Genomic DNA, 9,256 nt, shown 5'->3' with positions numbered 1-9,256 from the left:
ATTTAAATAAATGAAAAAATAATTTGATTATTTTAATAAAGAGATACATATTTAAATAAAATATTTAATACATCATGAATATTTAATATTTTATTTAATATTTAATATATATTTATATGTAATTGTGTATGTATATGTATTCTTTATTCAACATTTAATTTATATTACATACATATAAATTAAATGTATAAAAATAAAATTAAGTTCTCAATAACAATATCATTGAAATGCATTTAAATAAATAAAAAAATCAATATTTATTATAATTTCATTGGTTTAATAAAGAGAGAAATATATAAATTATATATTTAATATAAAAAATATTTAATATTTTTACTTTATTTTTAATATATTATTATGTAATTATATACATACATGTATACATATATGTATGTTTGTATTCTGTATTACACATTCAATGTATACTATATACATGTAAATTAATTGTACAATAGGAAAAATGTGTTCTCAGTAATTATATTATTGAAACACATTTAAATAAAAAAAATCATTATTTATTATAATTACAATTTTTTTATGAAAAGTCTCTTCATTTTGTGTACAAACAGGTTTAGGTTTTTTTTTAAATATAGATATATATGTGCATTTTTGCACATTGTGTATATGTCCTGACTTTAGGGGCATCCAGTATTTTATATTGCAGTTATTAATATTAATAAATGATTTTCAAAATAAAAGTCCCATGTGTGAATGTGCAGACATAGTGTAGTTGAGCTGCACTTGCGCAGTCAGACGCATGACAACCTCATTAATCAGTGTAAACCAAGCCACGCCCACTGCTCTCTCATTGGCTGCCTCCCTCCTCGACGTGGCTACGTCACTCCTCAGCAATTTAAATAGGCTCCTTGCGCAATTTGATGGAATAACGCTGCTGTCACGCCTGCAGAGTACACGGCGAGTATTCAAAGTACACGGCGAGTATTCAAAGTACACGGCGAGTATTCAAAGTACACGGCGAGTATTCAAAGTACACGGCGAGTATTTAAAGTACACGGCGAGTATTTAAAGTTCACGGCGAGTATTTGTTACCGCGAATCTTGATTTCTCCGTGCAAGTTGGATTCTTCTCCTTGTCGGAGGTCATGGACGTGTCAAAGTATCGACTTTAAAGGCTCTTGTACCTTGGCTTTTTCCGCTTGGAGCGCGACCCCGCGAAGGTAAAAAGAACTTGTTTTGTTCCTTCATAATTCTGCTTTTCTTCTGAAACCTCGTCTGACTCACACTTGGAAACACTGGACTCGATTAGAAGGAAAAGTCTTCTCGGAGCTGGAACACTTCCAAAAGTACTTTGTTCTTCTTCCGGCGTCAAACAAAATACTACAACATGCTCACAATGCTACATCATGCACACAATACTACATCATGCACACAATACTACAACATGCACACAATACTACATCATGCAAACAATACTACATCATGCACACAATACTACATCATGCACACAATACTACATCGTGCACACAATACTACATCGTGCACACAATACTACATCGTGCACACAATACTACATCGTGCACACAATACTACATCGTGCACACAATACTACATCGTGCACACAATACTACATCGTGCACACAATACTACATCGTGCACACAATACTACATCGTGCACACAATACTACATTATGCACAAAATACTACATCATGAAGAAAATACTACATCATGCACACAATACTACATCATGCACACAATACTACATCGTGCACACAATACTACATCATGAAGAAAATACTACATCATGCACACAATACTACTTCATGTACAAATAAATACTTCATGCACACAATACTACTTCATGCACAAATAAATACTTCATGCACACAATACTACTTCATGCACACAATACTACTTCATGCACAAATAAATACTACTTCATGTACAAAATACTACATTATGCACAAAATACTACATCATGGACAAAATACTACAACATGCACACAATACTACATAATGCACACAATACTACAACATGCACACAATACTACAACATGCACACAATACTACAACATGCACACAATACTACAACATGCACACAATACTACAACATGCACACAATACTACATCATGCACACAATACTACAACATGCACACAATACTACAACATGCACACAATAGTACTTCATGCACAAAATACTAGATTATGCACAAAATACTGCATCATGGACAAAATACTACATTACACAAAATACTACATCATGAAGAAAATACTACATCATGCACAAAATACTACTTCCTGTACAAAATACTACATTACACAAAATACTACATCATGAAGAAAATACTACATCATGCACAAAATACTACTTCCTGTACAAAATACTACATTACACAAAATACTACATCATGAAGAAAATACTACATCATGCACAAAATACTACTTCCTATACAAAGAACTACATTACACAAAATACTACATCATGAAGAAAATACTACATCATGCACAAAATACTACATTGTGTACATTACAACATTATGCACAAAATAATACATCGTGTACACTACAACATTATGCACAAAATACTACATAATGCACACAATACTACATCATGTACACTACAACATCATGCAGTAAATAGTACATCATGTACAAAATAGTACATCATGCACAACATGCTATATAATGCAGACAATACTACATCATGCACACAATACTACATCTAGCACACAATACAACATCATACACTACATCATGTACAAAATAGTACATCATGCACAACATACTATATTATGCAGACAATACTACAGAATGTACAAAATACTTCATCATGCACACAATACTACAGCATGCACACAATACTACATCATGTACAAAATACCATGTCAATCACACAATACTACATCATGGACAAACTACTACATCCATCACACAATACTACATCCTGTACAAAATACTACAACATGCATAAACTACTACAGAATGTACACAATACTACATCATGTACAAATTACTACATCATTCCCACAATACTACATCACGTACAAAATACTACATCATGCACACAATACTACATCATGAACAAAATACTACATCATACACACAATACTACATTATGTAAAAAATACATCAATCACACAATACTACATCATGTACAAAATACTACATAATGCACACAATACTACATCATTTACACTACAACATCATGCACTAAATACTACATCATGTACAAAATAGTACATCATGCACAACATGCTATATTATGCAGACAATACTACATCATGCACACAATACTACATCATGCGCTAAATACTACATCATGTACAAAATAGTAAATCATGCACAACATACTATATTATGCAGACAATACTACATCAAGCATACAATACAACATCATGTACAAAATACTACATCATGTACAATATAGTACATCATGCACAACATGCTATATTATGCAGACAATACTACATCATGCACACAATAGTACTTCATGAACAAAATACTAAATTATGCACAAAATACTGCATCATGGACAAAATACTACATCATGCACAAAGCACTACATCATGCACAAAATACTACATCGTGTACACTACAACATTATGCACAAAATACTACATAATGCACACAATACTACATCATGTACACTACAACATCATGCAGTAAATACTACATCATGTACAAAAATAGAACATCATGCACAACATACTATATTATGCAGACAATACTACATCATGTACACAATACAACATCATACACTAAATACTACATCATGTACAAAATAGTACATCATGCACAACGTACTATATTATGCAGACAATACTACAGAATGTACAAAATACTTCATCATGCACACACTACTACAGCATGCACAGAATACTACATCATGTACAAAATACCATGTCAATCACACAATACTACATCATGGACAAACTACTACATCCATCACACAATACTACATCATGTACAAAATACTACAACATGCATAAACTACTACAGAACGTACACAATACTACATCATGTACAAAATACTACATCATGTACAAAATACTACATCATTCCCACAATACTACATCACGTACAAAATACTACATCATGCACACAATACTACACTATGTACACAATACTACATCATGTACAACATACTACATCATGTACAAAATACTACATCATGTACACAATACTACATGTACACTACAACATCATGCACTAAATACTACATCATGTACAAAATAGTACATCATGCACAACATACTATATTATGCACACAATACAACATCATGCACTAAATACTACATCATGTACAAAATAGTACATCATGCACAACATGCTATATTATGCAGACAATACTACATCATGCACTAAATACTACATCATGTACAAAATAGTAAATCATGCACAACATACTATATTATGCAGACAATACTAAATCATGTACAAAATACTTAATCATGCACACACTACTACAGCATGCACACAATACTACATCATGTACAAAATACTATGTCAATCACACAATACTACATCATGGACAAAATACTACATTATGGACAAACTACAAAATCTATCACACAATACTACATCATGTACAAATTATTACAACATGCACAAACTACTACAGAATGCACACAATACTACATCCTGTACAAAATACTACATCATGCACACAATACTACATAATTTACAAAATACTACATCATGCACATAAAACTACAGCATGCACACAATACTACTTAATGTACAAAATACTACGTCAATCACACAATACTACATCATGTACAAAATTCTACATCATGGACAAAATACTACATCATGTTCACAATACTACATCATGCACACAAGACTACAAACCCCGTTTCCATGTGAGTTGGGACATTGTGTTAGATGTAAATATAAACAGAATACAATGATTTGCAAGTCATTTTCAACCCATACTCAGTTGAATATGCTACAAAGACAACATATTTGATGTTCAAACTGAAAAACTTATTTTTTTTTTTGCAAACAATCATTAACTTTGGAATTTGATGCCAGCAACACGTGACAAAGAAGTTGGGAAAGGTGGCAATAAATGCTGATAAAGTTGAGGAATGCTCATCAAACACTTGTATGGAACATTCCACAGGTGTGCAGGCTAATTGGGAACAGGTGGGTGGCATGATTGGGTATAAAAGCAGCTTCCATGAAATACTAAGTAATTCACAAACAAGGATGGAGCGAGGGTCACCACTTTGTAAGCAAATTGTCAAACAGTTTTAGAACAACATTTCTCAACGAGCTATTGCAAGGAATTTAGGGATTTTACCATCTACGGTCCGTAAAATCATCAAAAAGTTCAGACAATCTGGAGAAATCACTACACGTAAGTGATGATATTAAGGACTGCATAAAAAAACGACATTTTGTAAAGGATATCACCACATGGCTCAGGAACACTTCATAAAACCCCTGTCAGTAACTACAGTTGGTCACTACATCGATAAGTGCAAGTTAAAACTCTACTATGCAAAGCCTAACCCATTTCTCAACAACACCCAGAAACGCCGCCGGCTTGGCTGGGCCCGAACTCACCTAAGATGGACTGATGCAAAGTGGACAGGTGTTCTGTGGTCTGACGAGTCCACATTTCAAATTATATTTGGAAACAGAGGGCGTGGTGTCCTCCAGAACAAAGAGGAAAATAACCATTCAGATTGTTTTAGGCACAAAGTTCAAAAGCCAGCATCTGTGATGGTATGGGGGTGCATTAGTGCCCAAGGCATGGGTAACTTACACATCTGTGAAGGCACCATTAATGCTGAATGGTCCATACAGGTTTTGGAGCAACATATGTTGTCATCCAAGCAACGTTATCATGGACGCCCCTGTTTATTTCAGCAAGACAAGTGTTACAACATTGTGGCTTCGTAAAAAAAGAGTGCGGGTACTTTCCTGGCCCGCCTGCAGTCCAAAACCTGTCTCCGATCGAAAATGTGTGGCGCATTATGAAGCGTAAAATACGACAGCAGAGACCCCGGACTGTTGAACGACTGAAGCTCTACATAAAACAAGAATGGGAAAGAATTCCACTTTCAAAGCTTCAACAATTAGTTTCCTCAGTTCCCAAATGTTTATTGCGTGTTGTTAAAAGAAAAGGTGATGTAACACAGTGGTGAACATGCCCTTTCCCAACTACTTTGGCACGTGTTGCAGCCATGAAATTCTAAGTTAATTATTATTTGCAAAAAAAAAAAAAACGTTTATGATTTTGAACCTCAAATATCTTGTCTTTGTAGTGCATTCAACTGAATATGGGTTGAAAATTATTTGCAAATCATTGTATTCGGTTTATATTTACATCTAACACAATTTCCCAACTCATATGGAAACGGACTTTGTACATCATGTACAAAATACATCAACCACACAATACAACATCATGTACAAAATATTACATCATGCACAAAATACTACATCAATCACACAATACAACATAATGCACACAATTCATGCCCAAAATACTGTCATGATTATGTGTAAAGTATTACATAATGTGTAAAATACTACATGATACACAAAATATTAAGTCATCTACAAAATACTAAATCATGTGTAAAATACTACGTAATGTAGGAAATACTACATGCACAAAAATATTACGTCATGTACACAATACTAAATTATGGGTAAAATACTACGTATTTCAGAAAATACTACATCATGCACACAATACTACGTCATGTACAAAATACTAAATAATGCGTAATATTATATAGAATGCAGAAAATACTACATCATGCACACACTACTATGGCATGTACAAAACACTACATAATGTGTAAAATACTACATAATGCAGAAAATACTACATCATGCTCACAAAAGTACGTCATGCACACAATACTAAATCATGTGTAGATACTACATCATGCACACAATACTATGCCATGTACACAATACTATGTCATGTACAAAATACTAAATAATGTGTAAAATACTACATCATGTGTAAAATACACCCCAAAAGGGACAAGCAGTAGAAAATGGATGGATGGATTGATGGATGTGTAAAATACTACATCATACACAAAATATTAAGTCATGTACAAAATACTAAATCATGTGTAAAATACTACGTAATGTAGGAAATACTACATCATGCACAAAATATTACGTCATGCACAAAATACAAAATTATGGGTAAAATACAACGTAGTGCAGAAAATACTACATCATGCACACAATACTATGTCATGTATAAAATACTACATAATGTGTAAAATACTACATCATGCAGAAAATACTACATCATGCACAAAACATTACGTCATGTACAAAATACTAAATAATGGGTAAAATACAAAGTAATGCAGAAAATATTAAGTCATGTACAAAATACTAAATCCTGTGTAAAATACTACCTAATGTAGAAAATACTACATTATGCACAAAATATTAAGTCATGTACAAAATACTAAATCCTGTGTAAAATACTACCTAATGTAGAAAATACTACATTATGCACAAAATATTAAGTCATGTACAAAATACTAAATAATGTGTAAAATACAACGTAATGCAGAAAATACTACATAATGCACACAATACGTCATGTACAAACTACTACATAATGTGTAAAATACTACATAATGCACGCAATACGTCATGTACAAACTACTACATAATGTGTAAAATACTACATAATGCAGAAAATACTACATCATGCACGCAATATGTCATGTATAAACTACTACATAATGTGTAAAATACTACATAATGCAGAAAATACTACATCATGCACACAACACGACGGCATGTACAAAATACTACATAATGTGTAAAATACTACATAATGCAGAACATACTACATCATGCACGCAATACGTCATGTATAAACTATTACATAATGTGTAAAATACTACATCATGCACGCAATACTACGTCATGCACACAATAATATATAATGTATAAATACTACATAATATACACAATACTACATCATGCACACAATACTAATGTGTAAATACTACATAATATACACAATACTACATAATATACACAATGCTACATCATGCACACAATATTAATGTGTAAATACTACATAATATACACAATACTACATAATAGACACAATACTACATCATGCACATAATACTAAATGTGTAAATACTACATAATATACACAATACTACATAATATACACAATACTACATAATATACACAATACTACGTCATGCACACAATACTAAATAATGTGTAAATACTACATAATATACACAATACTACATAATATACACAATACTACATCATGCACACAATACTATGTCATGTACAAAATACTAAATAATGTGTAAAATACGACATCATGTGTAAATTACAACCCAAAAGGGACAAGCGGTAGAAAATGGATGGATGGATGTGTATACTACTACATCATGCACAAAATACATCATACACAAAATATTAAGTCATGTACAAAATACTAAATCATGTGTAAAATACTACGTAATGTAGAAAATACTACATCGTGCACACAATACTACGTCATGTACAAAATACTAAATAATGGGTAAAATATAACATAATGCAGAAAATACTACATCATGCACGCAACAATAAATAATGTGTAAATACTACATAAAATACACAATACTACATCATACACAATACTAAATAATGTGTAAATACTACATAATATACACAATACTAAATCATGTACACAATACTAAATGTGTAAATACTACATAATGTACACAATACTACATAATATACACAAAACTACATCATGCACACAATACTATGTCATGTACAAAATACTAAATAATGTGTAAAATACTACATCGTGCATCAAAACGTTACCAAAGTTGTCCCAATCATTTGTGTGACACACTTTTTGGTCCAACTATTATGTGTTTAAGTCAGTAACGTATTTTGTTATTAACGTGTAATTCACATGTTATTAATCATAACTAGTGCCAACTATGTCACATCTCCCCATGGGGTGTGCTATGTTTGTGCTGCCAACATATTGGTCTAACTATTATGGTTTTCATGTTATTGTCTTATGGTTTTATGTTATTAACATGTAATTAACATGTTATTAATCATAGCTAGTCCTCCAATTCTGTCAAAACTCTGCTAAACTTGTTTCTAACATTTGTGCTGCTAAACCTTTGGTCTGACTATTGTACTATTAACTACTAACTATTATAGATGCTAAAGTTATTAACTATTAAGGGTTTTTAGGCTATCACGTTGTAATTGACTTTTTCATGAATCATAACCTCTTCATCTGTTTTGGAATTGTCCCATTGACTC

At 32.1% G+C, this 9,256-nt stretch overlaps 1 protein-coding gene across 1 annotated transcript in view; it reads left to right on the top strand.

The window, feature by feature from the left end:
- The first annotated feature begins 859 nt into the window (after positions 1 to 859).
- The window catches only part of LOC133550920 (LIM domain transcription factor LMO4.1-like), an 18,391-nt gene continuing 9,994 nt past the window's right edge, over positions 860 to 9,256 (top strand). Inside the window, exon 1 of the mRNA XM_061897076.1 lies at positions 860 to 1,177. The gene's annotated coding sequence lies outside the window, so the exon portion shown is untranslated. The remainder of the gene's footprint in view (positions 1,178 to 9,256) is intronic.

The sequence above is a fragment of the Nerophis ophidion genome, linkage group LG01, assembly GCF_033978795.1.
Source record: "Nerophis ophidion isolate RoL-2023_Sa linkage group LG01, RoL_Noph_v1.0, whole genome shotgun sequence".
NCBI classification, from domain to species: Eukaryota; Metazoa; Chordata; class Actinopteri; order Syngnathiformes; family Syngnathidae; genus Nerophis; species Nerophis ophidion.
The sequence above is the reverse complement of the archived record's forward strand: the minus strand, read 5'-3'. Positions and strand labels throughout refer to the sequence as shown.